Below are 12,182 nucleotides of genomic sequence, written 5' to 3' on the forward strand. Positions count from 1 at the left end.
TTTGTTGAAGATCAAAAGGCTTGTTTGTTTAAGGCATTACGAGAAATTTCCCTTGCTCTGAATATAGTTTCCCAAAAGACAATGAACGAAACTTCTGAATTTGAAAGTGTATTGTTTTGTCGATGGAATTTGCTATCGAAATGGACCATTTGAAGGGAAAAAGAAAAGCTTCACTATTAAAATAAAAAGAATAGTTTCTTCAATAATGGCGCCCTGATTATTTTCAAGTGAAAAAAATAGTTAATAATGATGCCATGATTGTAACTTTACGATCACACTTAAGCGTGTTTTTGTAGTTTCTCGAATAATATAATGAACATTAAGTGGAGATATTTGGAAAATTCTAATCCAAGCGTACTTTGATCACGTTTCGCGCACCATGTTACTATAATACGCTATGTTCGTTGGTCCTAATATTCCATGATCACGTGGTTATGCAACATGCATATTAGATAATTATATTGTTTCCAAATTTGTCATCTCTTCTTAAATTATTGATTGCAAAGATATGCCTATGCATGACTAAATCTATATGCACATACAAATATAAGTATATATACATATTCCGATAAATTATTTAGGGGATATTTGTTTCCTATATTCATCTCTGATTCTGAATTATGATTCATGGTTTTCTACAGTGTTTTCTCTCATAAAAAAATACACGTAAAACGAGAATAATTCAGAATCATAATTCTGACTACATAAACCAAATGTCTTCTTATTTACATGACCCCACAGCCTTCTAGTGCTATGAGTAACAGTTATAATGTCATTGTCTTTCTCGTGATCCTACGTGATTGAAGTCTCAATTGGACTTATGCTGTAGAAACTCTAGTGGGTGGTTTAACAAAAATTAAAAACAGCTGTTCTGATGAGTGGTTTTGCAACGTGATATTTACTTAACTACTCCAACAAGATTTTGTACTGCTTGCAAAACTTAAATTATTTAAACGAGAAACTAACTAGTCGTGAGTGGATTATAAATATATGTACAAATATGATCATATAATGTTCGAAAGTGAATTTTGGGCTTGTTTGAATTAAAGGTGGATTCAAAACAGTTGGTTAGAAGCAGTTAAAAGTGCAGCTTACTTGTTATAACCGACTTTATTACTAGGCAACCAATAAATAAAAAGTCTATTGGTTAAGTGTCAATTTATTTGTATGGTAAACTTTACCTTTTGAGATGGTTGCTCTGAAATTTTACCCTTTTGACTACGCACTACCCCCTTCACTCCTTACTCACTCACTATCCTTCTCACAATGGACCAATATTTGTGATCTAAATATCAAATGGATACTATTTAAAAGGATATTTGTCTCTTTTTTTCCGTTATAAATTGGTATCTTATAATTAGAAGATTATTGTTTTGATCTAGCATTGTATCTTGATCCTTTGACTATCTACTACATGGGTGACAAAGGAAGAAGCCCGAGAATGATGTATTAAATATGAATGCGTCTATTGAGACGTATTTTTTATTTTTCACACATCATTTTCTAATATTATCAAATTACCCATTAATAAAATATCTTTTAAAAATAATAGTATTTTATAAAAATAAGCATTGCGTACCCCCACCTTTAAATATATTCATATATATTATTGCTTTCTAAAACTTATTGTGCCCTACTTTTCTAAAGAAATAATAGGGATGGATTCAAACGTGAAAGAGTCTCTCCACAAAAAGGTACGTAGTTAATTTTTTTTAAACAAAATCTTGTTTTTTTTATTCAATTTTCTTATAGTTCTATCATTAATTTTGAAAAGTTCGTGATTGGTTAAAAAAAAAAAAAAAAATTTTGAAGAGGAAAGTTTTTTCCTCTCATTTTGTTACTGATTGTATACTCAAAGATCATAATTCGTACTTGATTGCCTTCACTTGGGTATTATAATTGTCAGTAATTTCTGATCAAGTGAAAGCAATTAAGTAATTATTTAAAAAATAAAAAAGAAAGGAAACGATAATGCTCGCAGCAGACACCGTCGCTTGTTGCTCATTTGTGCTTATAAGAGCGTATCCAAGAAAATTCTCTAAATTTTAACTAAATTTTAGTTATTTGTTATTTTATTTAACAATTTTTTAGTAAGTCAAATTATTTTAATATATTTTTGAATTTAAAATATAAATAACTCTTTTTTAACTTTTACTTTACGTCAAAATAAAGAATAAAATAATAATAAAAAAAACTAGCCAGTCTTGCTAACTATATTTAGCTAGTAGAACATGTTTTAGTTAAAATAACTAACCATTTAGCTAATGATTAGAGTAGAGAAAAACTAAAAAAATAAAATTATTAGTTATTTTGACTAAAAATATAAAATAACTAATTAGAATTATTCTTAACATTACATGGACGGCCATGATACTGTGAATAGCCAAGGAAAAAAAAACAAATAAAATACAGGAGTTTAATTTTTTTTTTAATACAGAGATATTTACATATCCAACAAATGAATTTATTAAAAATGACAAGCAACGATATCCAAGAAACAAGTAAAAAAAAAAGGCTTGGAAAACAAGAACATGAGTGTCAATGACGGTAATTTTAGTACGGCAAACTAGCTCTTTTTGTTTTTTGTTTTTTGCCGAATGAAGTGATTAACAACAACATCATAGAAGAACGAAAAAAATAGAAACCAATGTTCTTAATTAACCCGTATCTCTTCCAACCAAAAAAAAAAAAAAAAACGACACTTCAATTCATATATATGAAAAGATTTAAAAATAAAAAAATAAGTTTGACAAGGTGATTAAAAAAAGAAAAAACAATACAATTCAGTTTAAAGGATTTTTTTTTTTTTTTTTTAGAATGGGTGTAACAAGTAGAATAATGGTGGTTTAAGAATGTTTGTGTGAAAAAAAGAATTAGGTGTGATTTAGTTGTTGGGACACTTTTGAAATTTTAAGAGGGATATAACAAGTAGAATGAGGGGTGTTTTGAGAATGTGTACGTGAAAAGTAAAAAACAGGGTGTCAATAGATGCATGCACCCATTAAAAATTCTGATCATGTCTTTATCACCTCTCAAGTTAAAGTAATTAGAAAAATAACTTCGAAACTATTTTTTAAGGTACCATTTTGATGCTCAATTTTAACCAGGATCCACTTCCTATTAGTGACGATTCAATTTTGATTTGTGTTCTTCACTGGGAGTAGATCGAAATGTTATATTCATCTACTCAAAGTGTTGAATGAGAAATTAATTCTCAAAGTGCTCCTATGAAACTAAGAAAACCAATGAAAAAACTTCCAAGAAGTTGGTAAAAACTCCATGTCCCACATGAAAAAAAAAGACGAAGTCGTTGTCTCCATTAAGCCATATAAAAGAGACTCTCATTACTCATTTGAGACACACTAGAATTTCATAGTTTTTTTTAAACTCTCATAAATTCTTCTTTTTACTAAACATAAGATTAGAATAAATAATGCTATCCCAATCTGGTATACTAAAAAACGCCAATATGATGTACTAATCAATTTAAAGCCAATTTTTCCGTTTTTGTCTAATTGCCATAACACAGAGCAATTAACAAATGGCCACCTGTAGTGATTGATTAAAAAATACTGCTCCATCCGAAAAATCCAGCCATTTCGATCCTCTACAAGGGGATAGACCACTTGTCGATGTCGGATTGGGGCCTAATCATCCTCTTCCCAGATCTCTGGACGTGCACCTTTGAAAACCCTCGATTCCTCTGCCATGTCCCCTACCGAAGGCATTCTGCCACCGTCCAATCCAAACGTGTCGCCAACAAGAGCCTTCTCGTGCCGTCTCCCTCTAAAAACCCTAGACTCCGCCATCTTTCCCCCTGCTAGGGTATTCCACCACCATCAAAACCGCCGTAATTTTTAGCTTCTTAAATAGTGTCTAATAAACTATGTAAAGTAATTAGATATACCATTTTAGACACCAGAATAATTAGACAAGTACTCTGATTTTGTAACCAACAAACTTCTCTACATGTAATTACTCGAGTCTTTTAATTAAGTACAAACTTTCTCCTCTTCATTTTGCTCTAATACTAACTTTCTTTTGTGTTAATTATTCTTATTACCCATCAGGTGGGTCATATTATTCTTATGTGAGGATGTAACTTACATATATGAATGCTATTACATGGATATAGCTATATAGCACATTTTGTGACTCGTGTAACAATACTTTGCTTAATATATATCCTACACTATAAAAAACAAGAAATAAATATATATAATATTATTTGGATTAATCCAACGTCCTTCATGTGGCTGTACATGTTTTACCCTCTTCATCACACTTCGTTTGTGAAACCGACAAACTGGTCAAACGCTACCATACTAATTTCTTTATACATTATTTATGGTATTGTACATATAGAGTGCGTTTGGATTCGTTTCAAAATAATTTTGTTTTTTATATGAAAATAAAAAATAAAAAATGAAAACGTTTTCAATCTCAGACATAAATTATTTTTAAAAATGTGTTTGATAGTTTTATTAAAAAATTATTTTCAGTATAAAAAAATCAATTAATGTCTTTCTTTTTCTCTCTCTGCTCGAGAGAGGAAAAAATGATTAAAAGTCATTTTTTATTTTGCTCTTATTTTACACTAAATTGAAAATTCATTTTTATTTCCGTTTTTTGTATTTATTTCGCTAAACGCTATTTTGGAAACTTTTTTACTTTTTTTTCTTAAAAAATGTGATCAATTTCAAACATGGCCATAAGGAGAAGGATTTCTTCCACACCCGGATATCATATCAGCGACCTGTATTTCTTGTTGGGGCCGATGCAAAGAGATAAGAAAAGATTGAAGACTAGTCATATATAATATAATATGATATAGTAAAATATTTATTTATATATAATATGATATAGTAAAATATTTATTTATATATATACATAATATATGTCGATCATCTATATATTAATACAATGCGAGATTTAACTCACATTTTACAAATTAAACCTCACCTCATTTTATTTTATGTTGTCCTCAACTCATTTTATTTTATGTTGCACTGATCATTTATAATCATGCATATACATACTTTTTTTTATTACTAAAGTACAATGTAACTAACATATATTTAATTAATACGGCTGACTAACAATTGACCTTCAACAATAATAAAAAAATAACAAAAAATTATATATAAAAATAATTAGATCAATAACGAAAGATAGATCACTAAAAAAAACAAACAATTAATACAAGTATGAAGATAAAAAAACTAGAGTAATGCTAACCACATAAACTCAAATCTTAATTTTTGTGTACTAACTGATGTAGTATGTGAGTTGTTATTTTTTTTTGGTAGATACAATCTCTTATTATTAATTGACGTGACAATGTTTAAACATCCATTAATGTAAAAATAATAACTTACATGCTATATCAATTGGTATGTAAGAGTTAGAATTTGAGTTGATGCCCCTAACATTATTTAAACAATTACGGGCTTGTTTAGTTTAACAACTCAAACTGTGGAGATTTGAACCTTTTTGGTTAAAACAGTTGAATCTGAACTATGATCCGAACTATTGTTTGGTATGTAAATAAATTATATTTTGAATTGAGAATAAAATCCGAACTGTGTTTAGATAAAGTGTTGAAAATTGTCATTAGAGTTTTATAACAAATCTTATAAAACATCATCATAAATGATATTAAAAATATGCAATATGGGTGGGAATTTGTTTCTCTTTTCCTTATGAGCACATTAAAAAAATCATCTTAATTGGAATTAAAATGAAAAAGTTATGACATTTTTAAGATTAAAATTGAAGAGAGAAAAAAAGTAGAATATGGAACTATTGGACTTTTATTGACAAGAATTTGACTTGTTAGAATTTAGGGGAACGGTGAATTTTAAAATTAACTATTTGAATTGTCCTTAAACCATTGTTAATGATTTGAATTTTTCTTGAATTTTTCTCTTGCCAAACACCAACTTAAATTCTGAACTAATGTTTACAATTAGAGTCGTTTAAATAAACTATATACATAAAACTTAGAAGTGTTAGGTGTCACGATGTGATGGTGAAGCCATGATGAGCAGTTTTCATTTAGTGCTGGCTAGCAGCACTGTGCTCATCAAGCGGGTCCACGAAGAGAACGTAAATATGCTCTCTTCGAGCGAGATAGGAGGGCGTTATTTGCAATCTCTGTCAGGGACACGCTATTTCAACTAGGGCTGACAATTTCAGACACGACACGATGAAATGATACGAAAATGACACGAGATAAATGGGTTTGGACCGAATGATTATTAATTGGGTCGTTAACGAGCTGGCACGAATAACACGAAAATAAACGGGCTGGATTCGTGCCAGCCCGTTTAACACGTTTAACCCGTTTAATTAAACGTGCCATTATCAGGCCGACACGGCACGACCCGGACCGACCCGTTTAATATGCCCAAATATATATTTTTTTGTAAGACAAAACCCTAAGTCTGTCTAAGTGTGTAACTTATCTCCTCTCCCCGTGCGGCCGTACCTGACCCTGCCTCAGTTCTCTCTCTCATCATCTCACGCCTCACAGTCTCTCAAGTCTCACCCGCCTCACCTGCCTCAATCCTCAGTCCTCACCCGCTTCAGTCCTCACTGCCTCAGTCCTCACCGGCCACCGCCTCAGTCCTCAGTCCTCACCCGCGCCGTTTTAGGTTCAGCCTTTCACCATTGAGATTGATTTTGGGGGGCGAACGACCATTTGGATTCCATCTCCATCTCCATGTACGTACTCCTCCCTGTTCTTCACATTTAGGACTTTTTCGTTTTCTCTTTCGATTTTTTCATTGACTGATAAAGCCCTCAGGAGTTTTTATTTTCTCTTTTTTTTTGTTTTGATTCTTCGACTGTAGTTAGACTTGGCTAGTTTTCACTTTCGATTTTGTTTTGAAAGTTGTTCTTGACTTTGTAGTTAGACTTGGCGGGTTTGGTCGATTTGTTCTCAGAGTCTCCAACACCGGACGCAAACTCTACATTTCTCCTGGTATGTTCTCCACTTTCATTTAATCTTTTCATGTTTGACTTTTTTGTTATTCCGGAGAATCCAACCAAAACTTTGAAGAAAAGATGAGGAGAAAGGGGAAAGCTTCATTGATATATGGTGGAAATTTATGAGTAGTAATTTGGTATTTATTGTTAGTCCATAAATGAAAGGGGAAAACAAACTTGAATAGAAAGATTGAAACCCACGGAATTTCTTAAAATCTTAATTTGGTTGGTGTGCATCAAAGATTCAAACCCCACATGAATTGCCTGCATAGGTGTGAGACACATTACACATGGTGTTGCAAATAATTTGACTCATTGATATGATAAGGAATAATTTGACTGCAAACAACATAATATAAATTCATTTTCGAAGACGCTTAAATAATATTCGTTTCTTTCTAAGTTGTGTATAGTGTAATAAACATTTTATGCTCTTAAAGAGTTTGTTTTGGTCACTTTAGGTAGTCTATATATTCATCATTTTTCTTTTGCTTTATGGAGGCCAAATATCTTGTTATATTCACTATTATTTTCAAATTAATAGGTTTATAAAACTTTCTTTTGTGTGGTGTTTATGTTGCCTTTACTTTGTCCTTTGAAGATACTGAAAGTAATGGTTCTCTTTTGACAAATATTACATAAGTAACTATTTTTCAGCATGTTTGAAGTAGTCAAATTCATATCTTAAAATGTTCAAATATTAAAGTTCGTAATAATTTGGAGCATGTTATGATGAATAGGTTCCATCCTTTCTTTTTTCGCATTTTGGTGGTCTTATATAATATAAATATCTTTCTAAAAGGTTTAAAAGGTTTTTTTTTCCCAACCCGATTAGAATATAGATAAAGCACCTATTTTTATAACTAATGATGTAGGTCCACTTCATATATATGAGTGTTTGAGGATTTTCTGGATTGGTTTTGTACTAGTGATCATTATATATAGATATGGATATTCTCATTAACTCCAACACTTTAAAGAGCCTCAATAGTTAATTCTAAAAGTCAAAGGGCCTTGAATATCTAGCACTGGTGGAGTTTTACCATCAAATTAAATAGTAGGGAGTGCAAACATATAAGTTGAAACTCCAAACAAAATGCAAAGCTAGAGTCAAGTAGCAAGAACTCAGGGCCCGTTTGTGATATATGTAGTTGATGAGAGAGGAAAAAGAAAAACAAGAGAAGGTTAGCTTTTTTAAAGCCTAAGCCTAATTTAGTAGTGGTTGTCTTTCTTCTTTTCTTTTTAAAGTAATTGACACATGAAGGATGATGAATCTGTATGACATTGTCTCTTTGGACATGTTTCCATAAAATGGTTTCTATAAACGAAAGGGGAAAACAAACTTATTTGTTGAGGAGAAGTGAACAGTAAGAACTTTTTCTTTCTTTCTATTTGTTTTTTTTCCCCCTTTACTTCAAACTTTTTTCTTTTTTCCTGTGCATTTGATCTGATTTGTAGATGGATGATTTGCAAGATGGTGTTGGAGTAAATGTAGAGTCATACAGCACTACTGCATCCGCTGCTGCTACTGGCAAGGCACCTATTGCATTGGAGGTGGATGTTGAGCCTGAAGCTAATTCTAAGAATCCGACCACCATTTCTAAACATAAAAGGAAGCATACTTCTGTTGTCTGGAACCAGCTTGAAAGGCTTCCAATGGGTGCAGATCAGGAGTTAAAAGCCAAATACAAGGAGTGTGGTGTGGTGTATATGGCTTATAGTAAGAATGTGACTGGAAGCATGCGACGTCACATGCAATCATGTGTACGTAGAGACACGCGTGACGTGAGCCAACTATTGATGTCACAAGACAAAGGGTCTTTAGCGTTGAGTGCAAAAAGGGTTGATGTTGAACACTTTCGTGAATTGATAACAACAACAATTATTTTGCATGACCTTCCATTCTCCTTTGTTGAATATGAAGCTATTAGGGCGACTTACCAATATTTGCATTCTGAGATAATTTTGGTAACTAGAAATACTTTAAAGGCAGATGTCCACAAAATGTATTCTCGGGAAAAAGCAAGAATAAAATCTATGTTGGAGTTGAGCCCTGGTAGAATTTGTTTGACATCTGATTTGTGGACTTCCATAGTTACAGATGGATATTTGTCATTAACTGCCCATTTTATTGATAAAGATTGGGTATTGCAAAAGAGGGTTTTGAATTTTTGCTTCACGCCATCACCACATACTGGTATTGCATTGTCTGAAAAGCTTTATGCATTATTGTGTGAGTGGGGAATTGAATACAAGGTTTTCACTCTTACTTTGGACAATGCCTCCGCTAATGATGTGTCCGTTGATCTGTTGAAGAATCAGTTGATTGAAAACAATGCACTTATTTCTGATGGTTCTTTTTTTCATATTCGTTGTTGTGCACATGTTTTGAACCTTGTAGTGCAAGAGGGGTTGAAAGATATTGATTCAGTGGTTAAGAAGATTCGTGAGAGTGTGAATTATGTAAGAGGGTCCCAAATTAGAAAGAAGAAGTTTTTAGAGTGTGTAAATCTTGTGGGTCTTGATTCTAAGAGAGGTTTGAGGCAAGATGTACCTACAAGATGGAACTCAACATTCCTCATGCTTGATAGTGTCTTGTATTATCGACGAGCATTTTGTCATTTATAATTGAGTGATTCTAATTACAAGGACTGTCCTAATCCATATGAATGGGAAAAGGCCGAGAAAATTTGTGAATTTTTGGAACCCTTTTATAATATCACTTGTGTTTTTTCGGGAGCTAAATACCCCACTGCAAACTTGTACTTTCCAACTGTGTACACAAGTTATTTGTCATTGAAGAAATCTGAGACAAGTGAAGATGCATATTTGTCTGCTATGGCAAAAGCAATGCTTACCAAGTTTGAGAAGTATTAGAAAGATTTCAGTTTGATATTGGCAATTGCGATAGTGCTTGATCCTCGTTACAAGTTGAATTTTGTAGATTATGCTTATGGCAATGTTTATGGAATGAAAGGGTCACCTCAATTTTTAGAAGTTAAGAGAAATTTGGAGTTGTTGTTTACTGAATACTCTAAGGGCAAGGTTTCTACAATAAATGTTGTGACTTCACTTCTTACTCCTATTGCTAAAAACCTAGCACAAAAGTTTTTACAGAGGCAAACCAAAGTATTGAAGGTAACTATGTTTATGAATATTTATATGTTGATTTTGTTAATTTAACATTCATTGATGAATACTAATTGTTCTTTATTTATCTTTTTCATCTTGTTTTATATCTTTGTGGTTATAGGAGTTCAACAACTTTGAAAGCCAAAAGCAAACTGTTATGTAGAAATCAGAGTTAGAAGTTTATTTGGATGAGCCAAGAGTACAAGGGAGTGTTGAGTTGTATGTTCTTGAATTTTGGAAAGGAAATCAATTTCGTTATCCGGAGCTTTCTTACATGGCTCGTGATATCCTAAGTATCCCAATATCTACTGTAGCATCTGAATCTGCCTTTAGTGTTGAATGACGAGTATTGGATCAATATAGGAGTTCACTTAAACTTGCCGTAGTTGAGGCATTGGTGTGTACTAGGGATTGGCTATTTGGAGATAAAGGTATATTTGTTTTTTTTTTTTTTGTTTATTTACTGTCTTAGCTTATGTTATCTTAAGTCTTAACCATATAAGTTATCTATTTTGTGTAAAAAATAACAAATCGATTCGTCAAGCTATGGATGATATTGAAGATGTTTTTAGTTTGGATATCAATGAGCCCACTACTGGTTCATCTCAAAATTCTCACAACCTCAACACCTCAAATGCAATGGAAGGTAACAAGAATTTCCTTGTGGCATGCCTAAGCTATAAATTTCATTTCATTAATAAAATGTTTTCTTTTTCCATGAATAGGTTAAAGCAACTGGAAGAAGAGGTTGATCGGCGAGGAGGTCTCCAAGGTCTTGGGATTGCTCAAGGTATGCGCTTTTTTTTTTACCTTGTGTTTGGTCGCCCAGAAAGTTATTTTCTTTTTGGGAAATTTTGATTTTGGTTGTTATTGACTGATTTGTAGTTTTCTTCTGTGAATGGATGATGGGAAAATGTCTCTATTTAAGCAGTTATAATAGTTTTGTCTATGGAACAGTTTGTGGAAGTAGTAATGCAACTGACTTCTTGTAGTTGGGGTTAAGATTTGTGTTACTTGCATACATTTTGTATTGGTCTCACTTGGGAGATGTAAAAGAAGGTGATGATAATGGAACAGTTTGTGCAAGTAGTAATGCAACTGAATTCTTGTAGTTGGGGTTAAGATTTGTGTTACTTGCATACATTTTGTATTGGTCTCACTTGGGAGATGTAAAAGAAGGTGATGATAATGGAACTTACATTTAAATATATTTTCATGAAATATTATTTTCAATTTCATCATTTTTTTCCCTACCAATTGTGCTGTTTTTAAATTTCTTGAACAGTATTATTTTGATGGGTCATAAACGTGTTTTATTCGTATTAGCCCATCACGGCACATTTACTAATCGTGTTCGCGTGTCGTGTCATGTTAATCGTGTTATTAACGGTTCGTGTTCGTATTTGGGTTTCTGACACGTTTATTAATCGTGTCGTGTTCGTGCTTACTGTAATCGTGTCATGCCGTAATCGTGTTGGCCCGAACACAACCCGCGAACACGAATTGCCAGCCCTAGTTTCAACAACGAGATTAGCCATGCAAGAGGTGGAATGAGTGGCGTGTCACCTAAATTCCTACAAAAACATATTTTTTTCGCCGCTCAAATCATAATTCAAATTTTTTTTACTATAATATTTTTTCTCGCATAAAATTCACTTCTAATGTCAACTCCAGCCGTGAAAAATGTCTTGGACTTACTCTAAAACGAACCCAACAGTAACGGGCTGAAATTGATAATTGGGCCATAATCAGGGTATCCTTCAAATTTGGCCCAAAAAGCGCATTAGCTCAACCTTTATAAAATCCCCAACAACATAAAACTTAACCCCTCTCATCTTAGGGTTTCGCATTCAGAGGGAGAAGAGACAGAGAAGCCGTCGGAAGATCGGAAGAAAAGAAGAAATACAATGGGTAAATCCGAAACCCTAAATCCCCAATTCTTAATTTTGGCGAGCTAATTTTGCATTTCCCGACTCTGATTCGAGTGCTTTCTGTTGTAAATTTGCAGCGAGAGTCAAGGTTCACGAGCTGAGGCAGAAGACGAAGGCGGAGCTGCTGAA

The 12,182-nt window shown here is 32.7% G+C and overlaps 1 pseudogene; it reads left to right on the plus strand.

The window, feature by feature from the left end:
* Positions 1–12,029: 12,029 nt before the first annotated feature.
* Positions 12,030–12,182, plus strand: part of LOC112091635 — a 2,527-nt pseudogene continuing 2,374 nt past the window's right edge.

Source organism: Morus notabilis, unplaced genomic scaffold, assembly GCF_000414095.1.
Source record: "Morus notabilis unplaced genomic scaffold, ASM41409v2 Scaffold139, whole genome shotgun sequence".
In the NCBI taxonomy this organism is placed as follows: Eukaryota; Viridiplantae; Streptophyta; class Magnoliopsida; order Rosales; family Moraceae; genus Morus; species Morus notabilis.